We start from the raw sequence: 23,034 nt of genomic DNA on the forward strand, positions 1-23,034 counted from the left end.
TATGCTGTCTTGTACTAGTTTCTATTGAATATATGGTTTTAATGATTTGCACATCATTGCATTCTGTTTTATTTATATTTTACGCAGCGTCACAACCTTTTTGGAAACGGGTTTGTATATCTTTAATCAAAACTCGTAAAAAGCTAACAAGCAGATAACATAACAAAAAAAGGTGTAGGAGTGCCCTGGTTCTCATTCATATCTGGGTAAAACATTTAAGAAATGTCTGTTTTGTTTCAAATCCAAATCTCTCACGTATGAGATATGAGATTTTATCATTAAGCTTTTTCCATCTAAGATTATGCCTCTGTCCTTTCCTTAGTTACTGAACAAACCATGTAAATCTGTATATGTCAGTCATTAACCTATATTTTGTATGCACTGTTATGTTTTTCTTTGTCTTTGATGTATAAAAAAAAAGGCTTTATAAAATTGGATTGATTTTTAGTAGGGTACTCGACAGGTTCACCTTTATACACTTTTTGTTTTTGTCATTTAGCTTTAAATATTCCGAGTGTTCAGCCATTTTTACATGAACAGGGTGAAACTGTGATGTAACACCAAGGACAGGAATCTCTTTCGCAAGCTGAACTGGAGGCATAGGTCAGACCATGTAGGAAGTGAATAAACAAGTAAAATACAACACACAAGTTTCAAAAGGATGATATCATTTTGCATGCTATATGACTTTGGAAAAAAATGACCTGCTAAAATGACAACTTTATAAGTGGGTGATTTCAGATGTGAATGGGAGATGCTAATTCTTTCGTTGTTTTAGTATCCTTGTGGAGTTTGTTTTAGTGTTTGGAAAAAAGACTTTTATGTAATTCCTTTTATATCTATTGCACTGCATTATATTAGCTGGCTATAGAGCAATGAACAGTGCTTTCTCCTGGCTGGGTAGAGAACTGCAAACACTCAAGAAGAGCTGCCGCTCCTTCCTCACTCCTAGGCCACACAGGGTTAAATTGGGCTAGAATATCACAACAACAAGGCTACCAAAACATAAAAACGATTGTAGTATTACTACGGCTGTTCGCCAATGGGATAAATGTCAGTATCTATTTGCATTTTACGCAGCGTCCCAACTTTACTGGAAACAGGGTTGTACTTCAGATTCGCAAAAGTAACTAACCCGAACCCTTACTGCGCAGATTGTCGATATGGATAAAACTTTTCAGACACCCAAGCCACCCGAGAGAGTCGCAAGAGCGTGATGTGTTCAGAAAATCCCTGCTTACAATGACTCCCAGTTCCCCATGCTGGCTAATTTGTATGGCCCATGTAGCTTCCCTGCATGTCCTTCAAAACAAGACTGTGGTGGTCTTCTTGGTACATAGAACGAAAGAGCACCTTAGACCTCTGCGTCATAATGGAGATCACGGTTACAGAATTCCCTGAAAACCAGTGTGCAAGGACACACAAATAAAAGTGTGAAAGTATTGCATATAATGAAAAGGTTTTTGAACAACATGACATTGTAGATTTGTGGTAACCGAGAGAAAACCACATCTGACATCCCAGTAATCTAATGACTCATGATATGGGTATGTTAAATCATTTTAGGGTGGAGAGGGCCGACCGACCTGGGCAATCTGTCTGGCGCTCGGGCAAAAGCAGAGCCAACACACATATACACCCTGTCATGCTCAATATTAAAGATGTTTCTCTTAAAAATCTCTCTCACACCCACCCTGTCACGCTGAGTCAATATGGCAGAGGTTTCTCTTTACATTTTCTCTCTCACATACACGCTGAGTACTGAGCATGTACATACACGCTGAGTACATGCTCTGAGTCAGTATAGCAGAGGTGTCTCTTTAAATACACAAAGACACTCACATACACACACACCTGTTATGCTCTAAGTCAATATAGCAAAGGTGCCTTTTTAAACAAACGGACCGACAGGTCACATTATTAATTGGACAGGAATCATGGAAGTATAAGGCAAAGCTACAGCTTGTTGTGTTGGAATACACAAGCAGAATGCAACATTGTGTCAATAATTTGTTTATTATAATTCTACTGAGTTGGCAATTACGTCTTACGGTGAAGCCTCTGTGTCCTCTCGACCATGAGCAGAGCTGCAGGCTTCTTCTGGTCTTGCATGGTGGCTCAAACATCAACGTGTCTATCCTCGAGACAGTGTGCCTGCGCAGTTTCTCTGCAGTGATCGTCAGTGGAACGTGAGGTGTTGCAGTACAACGCACTGAGCTGCGTGGATCGATACCATCAGGTCCGGCCACAGGATGAAATGACCGAGGGGGCCCGATGAAATCAGCAAGGGGGATACATTTTCTTCAGTTCTCGCATTGAAATTGTCTTGAATTATCGTCACCGCTAATCATCACTCTACTCCGAAGAAGAATGGTTCCAATGCTGAGAACATTTAGTGATTTTGAGGTGACACGTTGGTGTAAAACGTATAGCTCTCGGATATGCACCATGGACAGCAAACACACTAATAGGACGTCATTGCCAATATAGGCTACTGTAAAAGATGGTATTCATCTGTTAAAAAGAATGTGAATACAGCTGGCTCAGCTGACTTACCAAACAATAGTTTTACTAAATATGGTATGTTTATATGCAAACAAAAATACTAAATAGCATGTTATGCTGAAGAATGACAAGTGAGCAGAACAACACTGTGAAAACAAAATATTTGATGAATGCAAAAATCTATATTTATATTAGGTTAACAGCAAAGTAACGCAAGTATGAAGTTCTTAATAACCACCACATAATGGCCTACTAAAATGCCTATAAATCCAGCTGTGTTATACTAGAGCACATGCAACACCCTAGTCCCTGCATCACACCAATGGAACTTTGAAGAGAAACCTGGGAAGACAGCATCATGTTCCCTTGTAGCCAGGGCCGGCTATAGCCTTTTGGGGGGCCCTAAGCAAAATTCTATTTGGGGCCCCCTCCCCTAGCTGTCCCTAGTGATGGTGATATAGAACCCTGCCATTCCACTGCATTGCTTGAGTTTTCTCGACAGTGCCCTTTACGCATTCAAACATTACGGCACATACTGTAGTGCAAACACAATGACATATAACTTATTATTCACTGTATTCTATGGCAATGGAAACGCAACCCATAAACACATATGATATCTTAAATCCAATGGAAAGCATGGAAAGTCATGCCACTCACAGTAGCTATAGTAATCTGTGACATGGCACAGTTCACTGAGAGTAAAATTCAACTAGCTACGTAATAAATAAATGAAGCAATAGCAGTGCTTTGAATCAGTTACCATTGGTTGAAACATATGGACAGAAAGCCTGCATCTGTGAGCGGTTTATAGACCAACTTTGTAGGGTACCTGGGCTGGCTACTCTATTACAAGTTTATTAGTAGCATTCAGAGATTGGGGAGCTGTGCAGCCATTATCCCACCAAAGCTTGTAGAAGAGCGGTCGACTGTATGTGGACCTATCTGGAGTTCCTCAACATTATCGCTTGTGGAGTTCCACAACATTATCGCTTGTTGATCAGGCTGCAGCCTCAATCATGGTGGTTTGATGGTGCAGTAGCTGCTCATTGCTCTTCTCTTGACAGGCACTTTGGAAAAGCCAATTTCTGATATCCATCATCATGGAGGCATACTGCCTACCAGAGATCAACACAATTTCTTCCATTTTATTTTTTTCTAAAATTCTGTATAGTTTTTAGTTAGGTTTTTTGGTATCAGATGTCCACTGGCAAACTTCAGACAGGCCTGTACCTGTACTTTCTTGAGCAGGGGGTCATTGCGGGCACTGCAGGATTTCAGTCCTTCACGGCGTAATGTGTTACAAATAGTTTTTTGGGTGAATATAGTACCAGCTGCCTTGAGATCATTGACAAGATCCTCCCGTGTAGTTCTGGGCTGATTCCTCACTGTTCTCATGATCATTGCAACTCCACAAGGTGAGGCCTTGCATGTAGCCCCAGACCGAGGGAGATTGACAGTTCTTTTGTGTTTCTTCCATTTGCGAATAATCGCACCAACTGTTGTCACTTTCTCACCAAGCTGCTTGGCGATGGTCTTGTAGCCCATTCCAGCCTTGTATAGGTCTACAATCTTGTCCCTGACATCCTTGGACAGCTCTTTGTTCTTGGCCTTGGTGGAGAGTTTGGAATCTGATTGATTGATTGCTTCTGTGGACAGGTGTCTTTTATACAGGTAACAAACTGAGATTAGGAGTGTGCTCCTAATCTTAGCTCATTACCTGTATAAAAGACACCTGGGAGCCAGAAATCTTTCTGATTGGGAGGGGATCAAATACTTATTTCACAAATTAAAATGCAAATCAATAAAAAAAAAATTTGACTTGCGTTTATTTGGATTTTTTTTGTTGTTATTCTGTCTCTCACTGTTCAAAGTAACCTACCATTACAATTATAGACTGATAATTTCTTTGTCAGTGGGCTAACGTACAAAATCAGTAGGGGATCAAATAATATTTTCCCTCACTGTATGTGTATTGGAGTGAATAACCAGAGGAAGTCAGATTAAGAAGTCCTTCCGCTCCATATACTGTATTAACAAATCCGAAAGTCGAGCTTTTTCCAACCTAAATAAGAAGCTCCATATCTATGGTTTCAAATGTCCTACTTCATACCAAAAAACTAAAAACTAAACAGAATTATAGAAATGAATAGACCTTGAGGGCTTTTGCAGGACAATAGATTTAGATGAATGTGACTTGATGACATATTTGGGTGGCATATAAATGTTTTTATAATATAAACTGATTAAAATCGCATTTGTGAAAGAAAGTGTGCCCTGCTCCATATTTTGGACTCAGCCAAGATTATGGGAGTTTATTTATGCACTGGGTGAGTTGCGCCACAGACCACATTCCCTTTATCAAGTCGCCGTCACCAAGTGCTCCCCATCTCCTGAGTTAGATCTCTAAAATCTGCAGTTTGAACATGAAAACGGAGTACTGAGGTGTGCAACGTCACCTGTTTATGTGACTCCATAACTATCAGTCAATCACCCAGAGAGGCCAATACTCTGAACGCCTTGCACATCATTGGCTTCCACAACCACATAGGGTGTGAGGAAATAGGCGGTGTGAAAGGGAGAAACTTGCATGTTACAGCCTCAAAATTGAATTTTATAAATGTTGTACTGGGGGAGAATTGGAATTATGTATCTTTCAGATTGATTGTTGTAAACCAACCGTTAAGTCTGTGAGCATCTTGAATTTCTAGACAGAGATACACTTTGAGGGCCAGTAAGTCAAAACGTACTGGCTGTTACCACTTGAACTGCCTCTTTCTGAAGGAAAACCTCCCCGTCAGGGCACCTCTGAAGCCACTGTATTGAGATAGCTGGATCATGATTTCTATGGTTCGAAAAATTATTTTTTTAAATGTGGTATGGGTTTTTCTTAATGTTAAACATATGTTGAACTTATACACCCATGGCATTTAGTTGTTGGGTATCACACCATTCCTACACATTAACTAGCCAACTACTTTTTATGTAAATAAAATTGTTTGGAAGGAAACCTTTAACTTGTGTCGTGAGTAATATTATTATAATTCATATTTCTTAGAAAACTGTCAGGACTGGTCTGTTAACGTCAAATGAACAGTCTGTTAAGCTATTCTGTATCTATTCTGTGAAAACGTTTGTTTTCTCACTTCCTGATGTGGTACTAAACTTAGAACCTCACCTAATGTTCCGTCAGTTTACAAAGTCATCAGCCCTTTTCCTGAGTCGCTGCTGGCGATGCCCTCTGATGGATTATTTGACAGTAGGCTCGAAGAAAGAATGGTCATAATCTATATTTAACCAACAGGCTTAAGGCCAGCATTTCCTGGCCATATCAACCCCCTCTCCCATTCTGCAATCTGGTTCCTTTTTGTCTTCTTTACTCTGACCATGACAATAAGCCCTGTTGGGACTGGTCTCAATAATGTCCAATTTTAGGTACGCAGAGAAAGAGCTTGGCTCGTGGGAACAATGTAGAGGAATTGACCAGGGAGTGGTCAATTCCTAAGAATAAAGGTTAAATAACAGTAAGGGGTGTTTGTATTTTATTTTCCATGTTTAGTTCAATCTCTGACTGGCTTCATATAATCAGTGGCCATGCTGAATCATTCTTTCAATGAGCCTTTGAGGGGATAGGCAGGAAGCCAGAGATGGCAGTCATTGTCTTATTTCATTTTAGCACATTCCCAAAATAACAATTTGGCTCACGAAAACAGTCCCTTTATAGCTATTTGTGTAGGTTACGTGTTGTTCTAAAATAAAGGCGGTGTTTTAAAATGTTGTAGTAAAATTTTATTAATAAACAAATCAAGTCAAACATACTAGCCTATAAAATACATGTAAATACATTGCCTTCAATACTGTACACTATTAAGCATAGTCTAGCTCAATGGAGTTTTCAATTGAACTAGATTTCTTGGTCCTATATTAGGCTTAATAGGCTATGTGTCATGCGAAACCGATCCTATATACATACAAATACATTTTATTATAATTTACACATGTAAATGCACTTTCCATAGCCTATATTTCACATCGATTGAGAAACTGTATTGTTATTGTCTTATAAGCTTATTCACATTCTGAGTGCACTACATGTCCCAGAGACCGTAGCGCCCCTGCTTGATAATCGTTGTGATATGTCACTCCTCCCCAACATTACCGGAGAATAGCAGTAGGCTGGGTCTGGGTGCATAGTCTGAATAGCAGCACCATACTACGTCAGGGAATATTTGTGCCCTGTAGACAACGCGCCTCAAAGCTCCTCTTTGAATAGGGGGGCTTTTCTATAGGGTTGATTAATACTTTGTGGTTTTAATTTTCATTCTTAATTCAATGCGGGATTTTCTGAGGTGTTGGTGCAGCACTGAACAAATCCAACGAGTTTCAATTCAGCAACATCCTAACCGACTGCTATTCATGGATGTTCTTCTCTGGTGAGTGGTCTCCAGACTCCTTCATCTGCAAATCTAGAAAGTTGCATTTTCTTTTCAGACTGCTCCGTCTTTTATAATGCAAACGAGGTCTGAGTTTAGGCTGCTATATGCAAATCAAAACTTCGGGGAATTCTGTTATTAGTATTTTTATGCCGCAGTACCACCCGGTGAGGAATGCGGGCTTCGAACGGTCGCATTGAATAAACCAAATATGTTAGGAATATTGATGAGGGAGATGGGGAACTTCAGTTGCTTGAAGTGTTAAACGTTTTGGATTATAGATGTATGCTGCTTAAACTTTCGAGTTATGAATCAGAGTTTCCGCTAAATAAGTAGCCTTCGACCATTTGATACACTGAGCAATGCTGCAGTTTTCCAAATCATTTTTGGATTAAATTTGAAATTCCTCGTTTGCTGCACTGTCCTCTCATGACTTCTCCGTTTCTAATGATAAATAAATAAATTTGTCTCAACATACACACCTATAAATTCAGGTTCTGCTATTTTGCAAAGCCAGTAATTACATTTCGCATGCTTGGTATACTGTAATTAACCATGTGTAGATATCTGAGCGTTGCCCTCCATTAAATATAATTATTTTCATACTTCATACTCCATACTTCACTTTATATTCAGTCAGATGAACGTTATTTAGTACCTGTCACTCAATCTTCATTAGTGACATCACACCGGTTTTGGAACACAAATGTTCTTGTTGCATGTGCACGGAGATGAACAGGTCGTACTCGCACGCATGCTCGGCCAGCAGGTTACGTTAGCATTACGTCTCATTTTATTTCATATTGCAGCATTTTGGTGGCATTGCGATAGACAGTGTTAGCGTTCACTGGCCTCCGTAACGTAAATATCCGATAACATAAACATAGAAGGAGGATTGCGGTCAGATGGATGACTGAGCCACTAGTTACTGAGCCAGAGACTATGTGTACACTGTAATTAAATGGACAAATAGCATTGTCTGGCTTAGAGTTAGAGGTTTCTTCCCACCATTGACTTGGCAAGCTGGCAGTTTTTCTTTACCGATGCCAAGAGAAACGCCTTCACTTGGTCTGTGTATTTCTTCTGTGTGTGTGTGTGTGTGTGTGTGTGTAGTCAGTGTAGTCAGGATTAAAGAAAGTGTCCCGTCTTCTCTGAACAATTGAGGAGACAAGCACAACCACCGGAACAACAATTATTATTATTGATCCAGTCTAGTTTGCTAATCTGAAAAACGTGTTGTAGACAAGCCCCTGTCAGTCAAGTTTCAACTGGTTACTGACTTAGCAAGATGACGGCATCCACTACTCCATTAATACCAGGGTATTACACATTCAGGCCATTGCGTTGGACTGAATCAGTTTCTTGCTAAATGTAACAGGATGGTGTTTTTGTTTTGACGACATCGAGCGGACAGCTGTGCACACGGCACACGTCTTGGATACATGTGACTCCCGTTAGTGGTATGCCATGTCTGTGTCAGGGATCAGCCATACTTGCAGCTGTTGTTGGGAGAAGTGTAGTTGTTGGGAGAACACCCAGCCATTGTATACATTAAACGCTTGCTTTCACCAACATACCTTACTTGGTGAAGGTGGAGGCTTTATTTCACACACCCTCTGAGTGACACTACACGTTGTGTTGTCTCAGTGTTTGCACAGATGTGACTCGCAACAATTTAAATAATGCTTTGGGCCTGGCAACCCAGACGTTACAGATACCTATGTCTAGATTTTGTGTTATTTGTTTGACATTCCCAATAGGCCGGCCTAATCCGGGCTGCCATAAATCCCTCACACACCTGACTGGAATCCACTTCAGGAAGCATTAAACTGGTTTATTTCCATCCCAGGAATGTGAGCAGTGAGGTGTCTGGTTCTACCCGCTGACTCTCGGGAATAACGCCACCAAACGCTCCCTTTGACACCTGTGATGGTTGAGCCGATTTGAACCCGTTTTCTCTTGGGATTAAATGGTAATTTGCAGTTTTATTACAAGCTTTCTGGTTCATAGTAAACTCATTTAAAAATCAAACATTGTTTGATGAGCATCTTTTGCGGATCACCATATAAAATAAACAGACTTTTGGTTTTGTTGGAACCCATAAACTTAACTTTTATTACAATAGGTCTTTCTTTTTAGCCCCTATCTTTCCCAATCAGATTATCCGTAAAGTCTGAGCCACTTTAGACACGATCTTTGCCTTACAGAAAACAGCAGTTAAGCAGCAGTTTAAAAATACAGAGTGTATTTAGATTTTATAACCTTTAATCCCATTTATTTAATGTTAGACCAGATTGAGCTCTCTATTTATGTTTCTGCAGATGGTACTCACCATTTTCATCAAATGTAGATGAAATTAGAGAGCCAAATGAATAACTTTCTACATTCACCTGAAAAGATCTGGTAAACAAGAGCTGTTCTGTCACAAACAATGTAGTCTATGCAGACTAGTCACTGGCAAATCATCCAGATATTGGTTTCATATCACAGGGCAGTTTAACCATTTTTAATTACTCAATGAAACATTTCCAGGGGATTTGCAAATTCCCTGGAGGAAGGGACATCATGGTCTTCTGACTGGAGCCAAGTATGGCATACTGGATGGGCAGAGAGAAGCATGTTTTCCCTGTCTTTATGACTGGCATATGTGTGTCCTACCAATAGATCACCAATAGAAGATGAATATCATTCCTTCTAGATGGACAGGGCTCATCTTGTTTTTTTATGGGAAATTAAAAAGTAGCCTACATTGCAAATTGTGGCAATCCGAAAATAAATCACTTCCCTTAATGTTTAACTAATATCTGGAACTAAAGCAAGCAAGTTTATTTATACATCGAAGCAATTCAATGTGCTTTACAAAGAAAAATATATGAAAGTACAATAACATAAAGACAAATACTCAAATTAAAACATCAAAACAAATGAATACATCATAATAATAAAAAATACAAAAATATCAAAAATGGGATAAAAACATAGGAAGCTATGAGGTTGAACAGTGTGGTTAAGTTTAAGTGCTCAATCATAGGCACGTGAGAAGAGAAGTGTTTTTAACCTGGATTTAAAAATGGATACGTTTGGGGCATGTCTAAGATCTTCTGGTAGTTTATTCCAGTTTTGTACAGTGTAAGTGCTAAACGCAGCTTCTCCATGTGTAGTTTTGATTCTGGGCTCTACTAGCTGAACTGTTTTCATGGATCTAAGAGCCCTGCTCGGTTTATATTCTTCAAAAATATCAGAAATGTTTTCGGGTCCTAAACCATTCAGAGATTTATAAACTCAAAGCACCACTTTGAAATCTATTCTGTAACTGACTGTAAGCCAATGCAAAGATTTAAGAACCGGAGTGATGTGCTCTGTTCTCTTGGTCCTGGTTAACAGTCTAGCAGCAGTATTCTGAAAAGGGACCCTCAGCTGGGTGTGAATGCTAATGGGTTAAAATAGTTTATTCTGTCAACCACATGGATGTTTACAAGTGATGTAGATATTGACCATGCAGTCTGAAATTCTAGGAAGATCTACGAAAAAGGAAGTACTCTTGAGCCACCTCAAAGCCATTCCCCTCTCTCAGTTGCACTGTCAGCAAGTTTCTGTCAGCAGGTTATCACATTTGGCAGCTATAGTCATAGTGAAAGAGCTTGGTTGGCACTTTAACTTTGTGCTTCTCCTCACCTACTCCATTTCCTGTCTTAAAACCCAAATTATAAATGGTGTATAGCTGTCTACTGATTATTTGTAAAACCTTCTTCTAAGTATTCTCCCTAAGGTTTTAGCGGTGGCGTCCCTGCCTGTCCTGTTACAACCTCAATACTCCCAGTGGTTTACTTTCTGTCAAGATACACACAGTGCTTGCTTATGATTGGGCAATGAAACGAACTGTGATCGGTCTGATTATGTTGAATCATGGTGTCCACATCCTGTTTCTCACGCTACTGTTCACCACAACCAGTACTCCCTGTGGATAGGCCACGTACCCTCAGGGGGTGTAGGACCCCTGGTTGGGAACCGCTGACTTGCATTAATGAAGCCGTACACGGAGATCCGTCTTTACTGACTGCTGACTAGCTTTCGTGTATCGTCGCCCCTCTGCTTGTCACCGTGGAACGTTGGATGACGACTGTGGGAAAGCAGGTGTCGGGCGTGTGTTCACTACAGGCGATTCGTCCTGGGGGTTACTGGGGGTTACTGGGGGTTACTGGGGGTTACTGGGGGTTACTGGGGTCGGTGTTTGTCTGGACTCCTGACACAGATCACTACACGTCTAAACCTGCCCGTGAACATTACCCGCACACTCACGCTGTAATCAACCAGGAGCAATTCTCCCTGGCTAACAAGTTTGTGACTGGTTGTTGGGAGGAGGAGCAGTTAGGGACTGAGACGAGGTGCTGGCTGTGGGTGTGGCTTCTGACTGCAGTATGGTGCGTGATAGGACAGGAGAATGCCGTGTGTGTGTGTGTGTGTCTGGGTGTGTTGTCTGGTTTTGGTCATCCTGCCGCCCTAGGAAAGACCGAAAATTGCCCTCGTCTTCTGTCCCTACAAAAAATAGAATAGTAGCCTTAACAGTGTCAACAGGCAATGTTATGAAGGCCCATAGTTTATGGGTTGGACCTACATTGAGTCAAAGAGCATTTGTGTGATTACAGGTTCTGTTGAATTTATCTCTCTACTGTGTTGTCTGTCATCAGCTGTTGACTTGCGTCAACTAGTCTCAGACCTTCTTCTGAAATTCTCTGTTGCTGAGCAAAGTGTTCAGGTATTTATGATGTTTCCGCACATTGTGGGATTGTCATCATTATATTTTGCTCTTTAACAGTGGAGCTCAGTACTGAGGGGGAGACTGTGGTTCATCATGTTTAAAATGTACCTGAAGTAAGGGCTGTTGGGCTATTGTCATCTGCAAAACTTATGAATTAGTTTTTTGCATACAGACTTTGTTGACGTTCTGTGCAAATGCGAAGAAAAAAGGGCTTTGAGAAGCTCTGCTCATTATGGTGGTGAGTTATTTGTCAGACAGAAATGTTGTCAAACAGAAATTGCAGTGTGGGCAGATTATACAATGAGATGGCTTTAGCTCTCACCCTAACTGTCACCATTATTGTGATTGCGTGAGAGAACCTTTAATTGTTTCAGGGCAGAATAATGTGAGGTGTGTCCAATGATGTGTTGTTGGTCAGTTTAGCTCAGAAAGTGCTGCCATCACCAAATCCTCCTACACTGTCCGTGCCATTCCTGTGTGTGTGTGTGTTTGAGTGCGTTTGAGTGTGTTTGTGTATTTGAGTGTGTGTGCATGTGTGTCTGTGTGTGTGTTTGAGTGTGTGTGTGTGTGTGTGTGTGTATGTGTCTCCCAGTCTCACTGCAGTGATGTTATCCAGTGAAGTGTGAGATGAGGTTCTTCCCTCTGTCTGTGTCCCATTATACAGGGGCAGCATCAACACACTCAAACACACACACACACGCACACATGCACACTGCGGTGATGACTGGGGGCGACACACACACACACACAGACACACTGCATGTCTGACTAGATATCACAGAGAAAAAAGGCTTTCCATACAGGTAGGATTTATCGCTGTTTTAAAATCCGGTATTCGGGTTGTGGATTCAGTTTTCAGTAAACACGTCTTCCCCCACTTTTGCTGTTTAACCCATAGTACTAACCTATCCTTCATTTAGGCCTAAACAGTTTAAAGTCAGGTGTTAGTGTTGTAGGGTTGTTGAGTCAGTTTGAAGTCAGGTGTTAGTGTTGTTGGGTTGTTGAATCAGTTGTTTTTGTCATGTGTTTATTGAAAACAAGACCTCCATTCTACAGTGACAACCCCAACAAGCTGAAGGACGTCACTATCAGACTCATCAAAATAAAAAATAGATAATACAAAAATAGATTATATTTATCTGAAAACAAACAACTGCTTGTCCTTTGTATGTCGAGTTGAGAGTTGTCGATGGCCTTTGGGTACTCGAAGAGCAACGATGGCCTTTATGTAACCTCATCTGTTATTTAGAGACGTTCTGATGCTTCTCATGTTTCACATATGCAGGTTGCCTTAATGTATGTTTAAATCTGGACCAGGGCAAATACCAGGTTGCCTTAATGTATGCATAAATCTGGACCAGGTGTGATTTTTTCATCAACCTGCATTGCAGTGGGGGTTTTGTGTAACGTCTTATTTTTATGATCTTGTGCAATCAGATGAGAATTGTGATGTTAACTGTGAAGTCGCCTGGCGTCGTTGGGAAGGTTGGGTCTTTTGGCAGAGAGAAGTTGGAGGCCTCTGGCAAAGAAAGACCATATCTACCACAGACCCTGGCTTCCAACCTCATCGTTCCCCCTCCCAGAGCTGTGTGTGTGTGTGTGATATATTTACATTTTTCCCCCTAATTTACCCACAGTGCACCACAACACGTACTGTAGCTCTTGTACTTCTCACAATTAAGGGGGACCTCCCTCTTCCTCTTCCTAATGGCTCGTCTGGCTGGGAGTCAGGTCTGTTATCTAGCTGGGACATATTCATAAAAAAACAGTCGAAAATACAACATTTGGGTACATTACAAAGGCCCACTCTCAACTCAGATCACTGTTCAGCGAACAATGGGCACATTAGTCCACCTCTTACTTTTTAAGTAGATTTTTTTTTCAGGGGGGGGGTTGATTTTCTAAGTTTAATCATTTGAAAACAGAAGGGGGGGACAAGGCGGGTGGGAACCCAGCTGGAAGAGACCACCCTGGGTTCGAACCCTGGTCTCCGGTATGGAGCTGTATTGGTGACTTCTGGTGGTTCTTCACATCCACCCCGTGATATAGTTGGACTCAGGCTCAATATCACATACTGAATCAAGAAGCTGGTTATCAGTGGCGGAAAGAAAATCAATGTCATGATATTGACCACATTACAGTATGTCCAGAATCAGATTTGAAGCAAGTCTTGAACAACCAACTGCCTGTATCTGTATCATATATTATTCATTGGTTGTTTCACGTCTTTGTGTGTTCCTGGTTTAGCCTGAGCCGATGCAAGCCTGCGAGAGACAAACAGTCTTGCCTCTTGTGTGAGAACGACAATGAAACTGCAGTACAACGAAATGGTCAGACGGTTTCCCATCCCATAAGAGCAGTGGCTGACGCTGACAAGAAATGGACAGAGAGATGGAGGAAGTGAGCGTCTAATTTGTCAGATCCTCAGTTTCTCTCAGTCACTCCCACCCGGAGGCCAGGCCAGGCTGTTCTTCGCTGTCCATTTGTGGCTAAATGCTGTCCTTCCAATGAGCCCCTGGCCGGCATGGATGATTAGTAATAATATTACTGGTATACAACCGGCTTCCATCTTGATAATGCCCACTATTCCTGTTACTGTCTTGCATAGAGACTGCCTGAGGCCAGATCATGCTGATTAGAAATTACACAAACTGTATTCTGTACGCAGGCAAACAGGCCTTCATAATGATAATGGGTCTGGTAATAGGATGCAGCCCGTCGTTGGTCTCTGTGTTTCCCTGTAACACGATGACTATAGCGGGGAATGGATGATGAATGGATGATGCAATTACGTCCATTATCTGCTGTTAGTGTATTATGGTTGTGTTTGGCTTTCTCTTTTGCCTCCCTCCCTCCCTCCACTGGGCAGATTGTTTACTGACATTAGCCATCCAAGGAATTTACTCCCGACTCTCCCTCGCTCTTCACAGACATTGGGCTCATTGAGTAAATCCTTGGTTGTTCGTTTGCCAATGTCGACAATCAGTCAATATGCTGCACTATCCTAAGCCAGACAATAACCCTCAAAGAGGACAGGGTCACGGGTGTTGACACGGAACGAGGGAGAGAGAAATGGCAGGGACCCCTGAAGGAACGAGTAAATAGTAAGATATTGAAATATCTTGGACATAGGGATATGTAATATTAGGCAGATTATTTTTGTTCACCTGAATACCTCTTTACACAATCCTTCTAGCCTTGCTTTAGGAACTCCAGTTTCCTTGGAAACTTCCGTTAGTTTATTTCAGATAAATCTTGAACCACCCCCGCAATAGCTCTTTGTAGCAGACATTTGGTTGATTTTATTCTTACCCCCTAGTTGAAAAGCACTAGAGAAAAGTATTCCATTGTTGAGCATGAGCTAGGCTCACATTTGTAGAATAAAATGTTTTAACTGTTTTAACAGTAAAAAGGCTTTCATGACAAACCACATGGGAACTTTTGTATCTGTGGAATGTATGTATATCTCTGACCATAACCATGGGGTCAGAGAGGAGAAGATGAATATGGACCAGAAAGGAGGCAGTGGAAGGAAGTTAAATGAAAGATAGCGCGTGTGCGTGTCTGGTGATAATGGTAGTGATCTCTCAAGACTGGATGTGGAGGGAGTGCTGGAACGAGAGAGAGATTGAAATAGAGCCGAGAGGAGGGGATTGAAAAAGAGCAGAGAGGGGGAGAACGAAAAAGAGCAGAGTGGGGGAGAACGAAAAAGGAGACTCGCACAGCGGGGAGGAGTGCTGCAGTGAGCAGCAACAAAAGGTTCTGAACTGAAGCTGGGCCAGACAACCTGTTCAGAATACTGAACGACGGGAGCGGAGGAGAGGCCAGTCCACAGCTGAAGAATAGGGGATTAGTGTGTTCTAATGAATTTTAGTGCATTTCAGAGCGTTCTTTACAAGTTCACTGGCCTTTAGAAGGGAGGAAAAGGGTGGCTGTTCGCTAATCTGTAATGCAATAAAAAACTAAAACACAGTGACAATGGGGATGAATGTACTGTGCTTTATTTCAAGACGCATCCTTGGAATGAAAATGAAATGTGGAACAGAAAGACATTGGAGAAGAGCGTATAGGGAGATGGAATGAGAGTTGGGGTTCAGGAATAGGGATCGGAAGACAAGCATTGGTTTATGGGATAGGAACGTTTTTGTGTTGAAACCCAAGATCTTTCCTGAACAAAGGTTATGATAAAGACAGTGGGAAAGCATCCAATGGGAACTACTCAGACAGGAAGTGAGCCGAGGAAATCCCAGTTGTAATCAAACGTGTGGGATGATGATTGCCCTGAGACTGCCTTGTCTGCAACACATGCTTGGGAATGTGAAACAGAGCTGTACAGTACATTGGTCGCATTAACTTTGACTGCAGCTACTGACCGGTCTCCTTGCTGGTTACCTGATCTTTTTGTGCATCGTTCCCAAAGCTGAGACGAGAGATAAACGTAGTCGGGCTCAGCTAAAACAAGTCCTCATTTACTGTACTTTCCAGTCTTTGGGTTTGAATGTGTCCTTCACTATCAATACACCTATTATACAAATCTGTTTTTCCGCCAGTTTCGCCTCAAATTAATCCAAGTTCCTTTAGAAGGGGCTCAGTGCTGCCCCCCGTGGTCAGGAAAGAAAGGGAGATATTTGAACGCATTTGAGTGCGACTGCCTGAGGGAAAGCAGATGTTTAATATGTTTGCTGATGACGAGGCGCAGATTCAGACCCCCGACTGGTGATTAGCGTCCATAAGGGTTATACATATGACTTCGTTGAGGAGAAGTGTGTTTTTGCCTTGCCAGACTACGTTTCCTTATGCAAACTAAGCTGCCATGTTTTAAAATTACATTAAGAACATGGCAGCTTAGTTTGTTCATTAGGTTGTTGAATGATTGGGGTGTCTTGCCCCTTTTGCCCTTTGGATGTTTGTCTCCCTTCAGATCACCAGATCCCTCTTCGACTCAATGATCCCATCATGTTCGGTCTCTGAATCAGTTTTCCACAGGACCCCTGTGAGTTTTTTTTTACAAGACCAGATGTGTGGGAATCCAGGCCACGTCAGTAATCACATAGTCAGAACAGACCAGGTCTCTCATTAACAAGCCACTAAGCAACTAAAAAAGCTGCTCAACAAATGAGTTGATTCCTCTCTTCTGGACGCTCTACATTAATAAACTCTCCGTCGCTCTTCAGAATGAAACTCTGTGGCGGATAGAAGAGCGAGACGGAGAGAAAGAGAGAGCGAAAATAGGAACTGCATTCCACCCCAGCTGTTTCAGCTGCTCCAGTGCCTTGAACTCTAATTAATTAACACAGAAAACTCCAGAGGGAGTGCCCGTAACCCGTATAGAGGAAGATATGAGGGCTGGGATTGGGTTGTACACTGTGTTGGTGGAAGTGATTCTGAAGGCTGGGTCCCTCACCAACCATTTGCAGTAGAGGCCTGTCGTACTGTTTCGGTACTCTGACTGTTTCTGGGGGTGGGTGGCAATGGCGGTTGGTTTTCTTGGCCAGTGGAGTGTTGAAAACGAGTCAGGGCGTTTCCTTTATGTGTGCGATGCCGATGAGCAGCTCCCCCCATGGTCCGCTGTCCTCTCCTCTCCCCCAGCCAGGCGGCTGACATGGGTGCCATAGGGGGGAGGATGTTTGTGTGTGAACCCCGTGTGCGAAAACGTGTGTAGAGTGATTGTGTGATCAATTGCTTGTGTAACTACATCAGCATCGATCCCGCCATCTTCTCTGTAGCGAGTCGTCTTATTGACTGACTGTCTGCTCGCAACTCTCGACTCGGATAATCACATATGGTATTGGCAGGGCCGTGCGTGTCTGCCTGCCTCTCTGTCTCTCTCTCCTCGCGTGAACCTGGGGTTTACAGTCCTTGGCGGTTTCTTGGCGAGGAGGGGGAGGTTGTGGTCGGCCCCATTTCTACTTCCTCCCGTCTCCGTCTCCAGGGGTGACAGGTTGCTAGGTGATGGACGGGCTAGTTGGCATGGTGGCCCTGTTGAGGAACAGGGCACACGGCATCACTGCATCACGTCTCAGAGAGAGGGAGACGGGGGAGGGAGAGGAAGACAGAGTGAAGGGGAATGACCGAGAGAGGAGAGGAGAAAGAGAGGGATGGAGAGAGGAAGAGAGAGAAAGAGCCTGAGAGGGATGGAGTGTGGCGTTTCCTTTCGCCGTCGTGCAAAATCATTCATTATGCTGGATAGAAGACAGTATCCATAAAACCAGCTATGTTTCTCTTCCTGTTTGAAGATACAAATGTCAGATGATCAGATGATAAATTGACATGATTAGATGCTTCCTGTCTGTTTGGAGTTAAGTGAATATTCCTGAACAGCTCTTTGTATTCCTGTGTACTCCACAGGACATACAGTTCTGTTGATCCTGTAAAGTTTAATAGGGTTGACTTGATTATTTTGTTAAATGTTATGTGAGATCCTTGCTTTTTTATTTGACATACATTTTGCTCTTATGGGAGTTATAGAAACTGAGAGAGAGGGAGGAGAGAGGGAGGAGAGAGAGAGGAGAGAGAGAGGAGAGGGAGAGGAGAGAGGGAGGAGAGAGGGAGGAGAGAGGGAGGAGAGAGAGAGGAGAGAGGGAGGAGAGAGGGAGGAGAGAGAGAGGAGAGGGAGAGGAGAGAGAGAGGAGAGAGAGAGGAGAGGGAGAGGAGAGAGAGAGGAGAGGGAGAGGAGAGGGAGAGGAGAGAGGGAGGAGAGAGGGAGGAGAGAGGGAGGAGAGAGAGAGGAGAGGGAGAGGAGAGAGAGAGGAGAGAGAGAGGAGAGAGAGAGGAGAGAGGGAGGAGAGAGGGAGGTAAAGAGACAGTGCAGTCCAGGACATGTCAGCCCCTGGGATATCCACAGCAGCTGTCGTGTTGACAGAGCAAAGTATTATGGGAGCAGTACCCCAATCCTCCGCTTTCCCAATAGACATTGGGAAGTATGTGTATGTGTGTGTGTGTGTGTGTGTGCGTACGTGCTTGACCACACAGCTGTGGCATCTACAACAGCTGGGGCATGGTTAACCACACAGCCACAGTACAGTACTGTACATACACACACACACACGCACTTACATGCTCACACAAACACTCGCAGTTCACACGTACAAACTGACTGTGATCCGTATGTGACAGCAGATGGCCGGGTGGCTTTTTAAAGCAACAGGATATTACATTTGAGCAATACAACGGCTCCTCTTTGGCTCTGGGAAATGGCCAGCCGCTCTGCCCCATTGGGCTGCGTGTTTCCCCTCCACCCGTGTTAACTGGACACAGCTCGGGGACGGCTGGGCTGGGTGTCCCCCCGCATCGCACCCCGCTGTCCGGGGATACGCAGACTGGTCGCCGTGAGTCCCTCATCAGTGGTTGGTTTTGTCTTCTTCTCTGCTGGCCTTGATGTCATAACGCCCTTCCAAGGCTTCTTTCTGTCTTGACGTCTTTACTGCCAATTACCCTGACAGAATCCTGGCCCACCACACATATTGTTGCAGACTGTGTGTGTGTGAGTGTGTGTGTGTCAGGGACAGTGTTTCTTTGTGTATGTTACCAAGAAGCCTTGATGTTGACGTGTAAAAGCAACATATCATTCCCCCGGAACATGATGCCTGTCTCAGTTTAATGGCTGCCCTACTTCCTTTTTTCTGTGTCTCCAGAGAAACGCATCGGGCAGAGGTATATTCTTTTAAACTAACTACTTGTTAGAGGAAAGCGTTACATAGAGAACAAATAGAAATCACTTGGGGATCGTTCAAAGATCACATAGAGATTAAATTGAGATTATATTAAGAGAAACCAGACATCTGTAGCTCAGTGCAGTCATATTCTGCAGTTTCACATCTGTTATTTTTAATCTTCTGTGCTCTTTGGTTTCCTGTGAAACGCTGCACCAAATCTTGGGGACTAACGGCAGGGGCTCTGGCTGAATCCCTGCCATGTTGAGTAATGTTCCCCTGTCATCTTCTCTCCATTTTAGGAACAGAACAGAAGCAGGCAAAGGGAAGTCCTCATTACGGCAGTGGTATTTTTAGAAAACAAGGCGACAAGATGATGACTTTCTTTGTTTCCCTTTCATTGTTTCCCTCTCTTCCTCCAGTCTTTTCTCCCTATGTCTGCCTTCCATTCCACCTGCTCGATACCACTGTACAGCAGCCTACATCAAACACCAGTGTTGTAGTGTTTTTTTTTTACTGACACTTTGATATCCACCGAGGCTTCCTATACCTGTTGGGTGTCAGACAGTCTTCAAAGCAGCCCAGTTCAGGACTTCATTTTGTTGTTGCATTTGCATTGCAAAGCACCATGGGGATGTAAAAGAAAAAGGAACTAATGTCGTTGAGACTGAAAAGCGGGTTTTGTCAATACAGGGTTAGGGTTAGATTTTCATAAAAATAAAAAAAACAAAGGATTATTCATAGTAATAACCAAAGAGAGAAACAATTTGTCCGGACAGAATGATTCTCTAGGAGATTTTTTGATAATGGATAACTGTGATGAGCCTTCTCTGAAGGAATTAGTCTGATGTCTCTGTGTGGAAAACATTAGGTCTGCTGGCCTGAGTTGAGGGTGAAGTTGTCTGTGTGTGTGTGTGTGTGTGTGTGTATGAGAGAGTGAGAGAGAGAGAGAGAGAGAAGGAAGCTGCTACCCCTGGTTTGGATCCCACCTATTTCAATGGCCTCATAATCTCTGATCTCAAAACAATGGGAAACCAAAAAAACAGCACTAACAAAGGTCCGTGATGGTGCCGGTCACATCAAACAGTGTGTGGGCTCTCTGTGGCGTTGCTGGTCGGCAGAGGATATAGTTACAGTGACTAGGAAAACATGTGGGGACCCAGCTGGGTTGAAAATAAATGTGTCCTCTAAAACAATAGCAGTGACAAGGTCATGAGCGGGGAAACCCCACCACAAGGCCCGTTAAAATGACTCGCTCCACACCAAACCAATGGGCTGCTGGTAAGAATGACACATATACATCCCAGTTATGTAGCCTCGCTCCACACCAAACCAATGGGCTGCTGGTAAGAATGACACATATACATCCCAGTTATGTAGCCTCGCTCCACACCAAACCAATGGGCTGCTGGTAAGAATGACACATATACATCCCAGTTATGTAGCCTCGCTCCACACCAAACCAATGGGCTGCTGGTAAGAATGACACATATACATCCCAGTTATGTAGCCTCGCTCCACACCAAACCAATGGGCTGCTGGTAAGAATGACACATATACATCCCAGTTATGTAGCCTCGCTCCACACCAAACCAATGGGCTGCTGGTAAGAATGACCCATTTGAGCCCCCAAATGAGGCTGACGTGTAGCGATCGTAATCCTTCAGCGACCTAGAAAGGCATGTATCTCATGAGCAGGTGGTGAAATGGGGTGTAATAGTGCCATCACAATGGTGTCATCTGTCGTGTGTCCTCAGAAAGTGTGTCCATGCATGGCTGATGTTTTGGCTTTCTGATAGCAGAAGAGAAGCAGATTGACTAATAGTGTTAGATTACACCAGAGTACCTGACCAGTAGGGTGTTAGATTAGACCAGAGTACCTGACCAGTAGGGTGTTAGATTAGACCAGAGTACCTGACCAGTAGGGTGTTAGATTAGACCAGAGTACCTGACCAGTAGGGTGTTAGATTAGACCAGAGTACCTGACCAGTAGGGTGTTAGATTAGACCAGAGTACCTGACCAGTAGGGTGTTAGATTAGACCAGAGTACCTGACCAGTAGGGTGTTAGATTAGACCAGAGTACCTGACCAGTAGGGTGTTAGATTAGACCAGAGTACCTGACCAGTAGGGTGTTAGATTAGACCAGAGTTTCTGACCAGCAGGGTGTTAGATTAGACCATCGTTTGTGTGCCTCTGTCCTGCTGGATTTCATCTAATATGATGGACAATATGTATCATCCCATCTGACTTTCCTTTTTAATCCATCCAAGCACCTCGAGCTCAACTCACTGTTAATCATTTGGCTCAGAGCTGATTAGTTTTTTACCACCATTGCATAACATGGAGCTCTGTTTACTTTACTTTAGACCTAAGCATGTGTCCAAAGAAACACACACACACCCATGCACACATCCCCAGACCTTCTGTAACTGACTGTCTCAGGGTTGTAGCTGATGTCTTTCTCAGGGCTTGGCTACATTCCTCACCCCCGACCCTGGGGCTTTGGGTTAAAGGAGTAAACGGAGTTCACCCACTGTAAACAGTCCCCCCTCTCTGGGGCATCTTCGTCCAGATGAGCCCCCCACCTCACCCCAACGTCTGGCCCTGACATCTGACATTTGTCCCACATCCCAAAACAAAACCTCTAACACTAGGATTACATAGTCGTCGTCGTCGTCCCCCGACCTCCAGCTTCATCCCCTGGAGGACAATTTACTCTGAGGTTATTTTTAGTATCTTAGGCACGCTGTTGCTGAGCAGTGCATCCCCTGGCCTGTGGCCCCCAGTCCTCTGCCTGGTCTTGCCCTCATCTCGGGCCTTCACCCTGTGGCCCCCAGTCCCTTTCCTGGACCTCCCCCCAACCCTCCTGTTCATTTAATTTCATACCTGTTTCCAAGTCTCCTCGCTCCATGGCTGTAACCCCGGACCGATTCCTTGTTAATACTGTTGTGTGTGTTTTTGTGTGTATCGTGTGAGTGTGTTATATGTGTGTTAGGTGTGTCCACCTCCACCATGCGGAGAACCTGTTGTTCTGTTGGCAGGAAGAGCTAGCGTTGGAATGTATCTATCATCCTGTTTGCCTGTACACATTGAGTCAAGTCGTTTTCCTCAGGGAATCCTAATGGGAATTCTGCAGAACAGCAGCTGGACTCTCTGTGCAGAAGACCTAATCAATATCGTAATGTCACTGGGATTTTGGAGGAATGGATGGTGTTACCAGAGCTCTGCGTTTGTGTGTGTGTGTGTGTATGTGTGTGTGTGTGTGCGCCTTAGTCTGCCTGTGAGTGTGTTTGTCTTCACATGTGTATTGTGTGTCCGTGTTTGTGTTTTCTTTTTAGTCCCTTCTGCAGCACTCTAGATGTTTCTAGGAACTCAGAGAATTCTAAGACGCTTTGTAGTCTAATATGAATCTGTGGATGATTACACATGTTTGCTGGGGGCAAGCAGCTTACCAAGACATGAAATCTCCCTGGCCACCCTGGCCTTAATTCCTCTTCACAGGATAAATCTTTTGCTCCAGTTTGGGCTCAGAATAGAAGCCCCAGCCACAGAGATTATGGCGAATCCAAAAATGCTTTATGATATTTATTTTTATATATTACTTATATTTATAGATTTTTTGAACTCATAAAATGTTCAGCTACGCCTGCTACTAATGCTCCTGTAATCTGTTTTTAATGATCC

At 43.2% G+C, this 23,034-nt stretch overlaps 1 protein-coding gene across 4 annotated transcripts in view; it reads left to right on the top strand.

The window, feature by feature from the left end:
* Positions 1 to 6,680: 6,680 nt before the first annotated feature.
* The window catches only part of pag1 (phosphoprotein membrane anchor with glycosphingolipid microdomains 1), a 39,559-nt gene continuing 23,205 nt past the window's right edge, over positions 6,681 to 23,034 (top strand). For all 4 annotated transcript variants that reach the window (XM_010873375.5, XM_010873376.5, XM_010873378.5 and 1 more), the window contains exon 1: positions 6,681 to 6,938. The gene's annotated coding sequence lies outside the window, so the exon portion shown is untranslated. The remainder of the gene's footprint in view (positions 6,939 to 23,034) is intronic.

Source organism: Esox lucius, chromosome 10 (assembly GCF_011004845.1).
Source record: "Esox lucius isolate fEsoLuc1 chromosome 10, fEsoLuc1.pri, whole genome shotgun sequence".
Classification (NCBI taxonomy): Eukaryota; Metazoa; Chordata; class Actinopteri; order Esociformes; family Esocidae; genus Esox; species Esox lucius.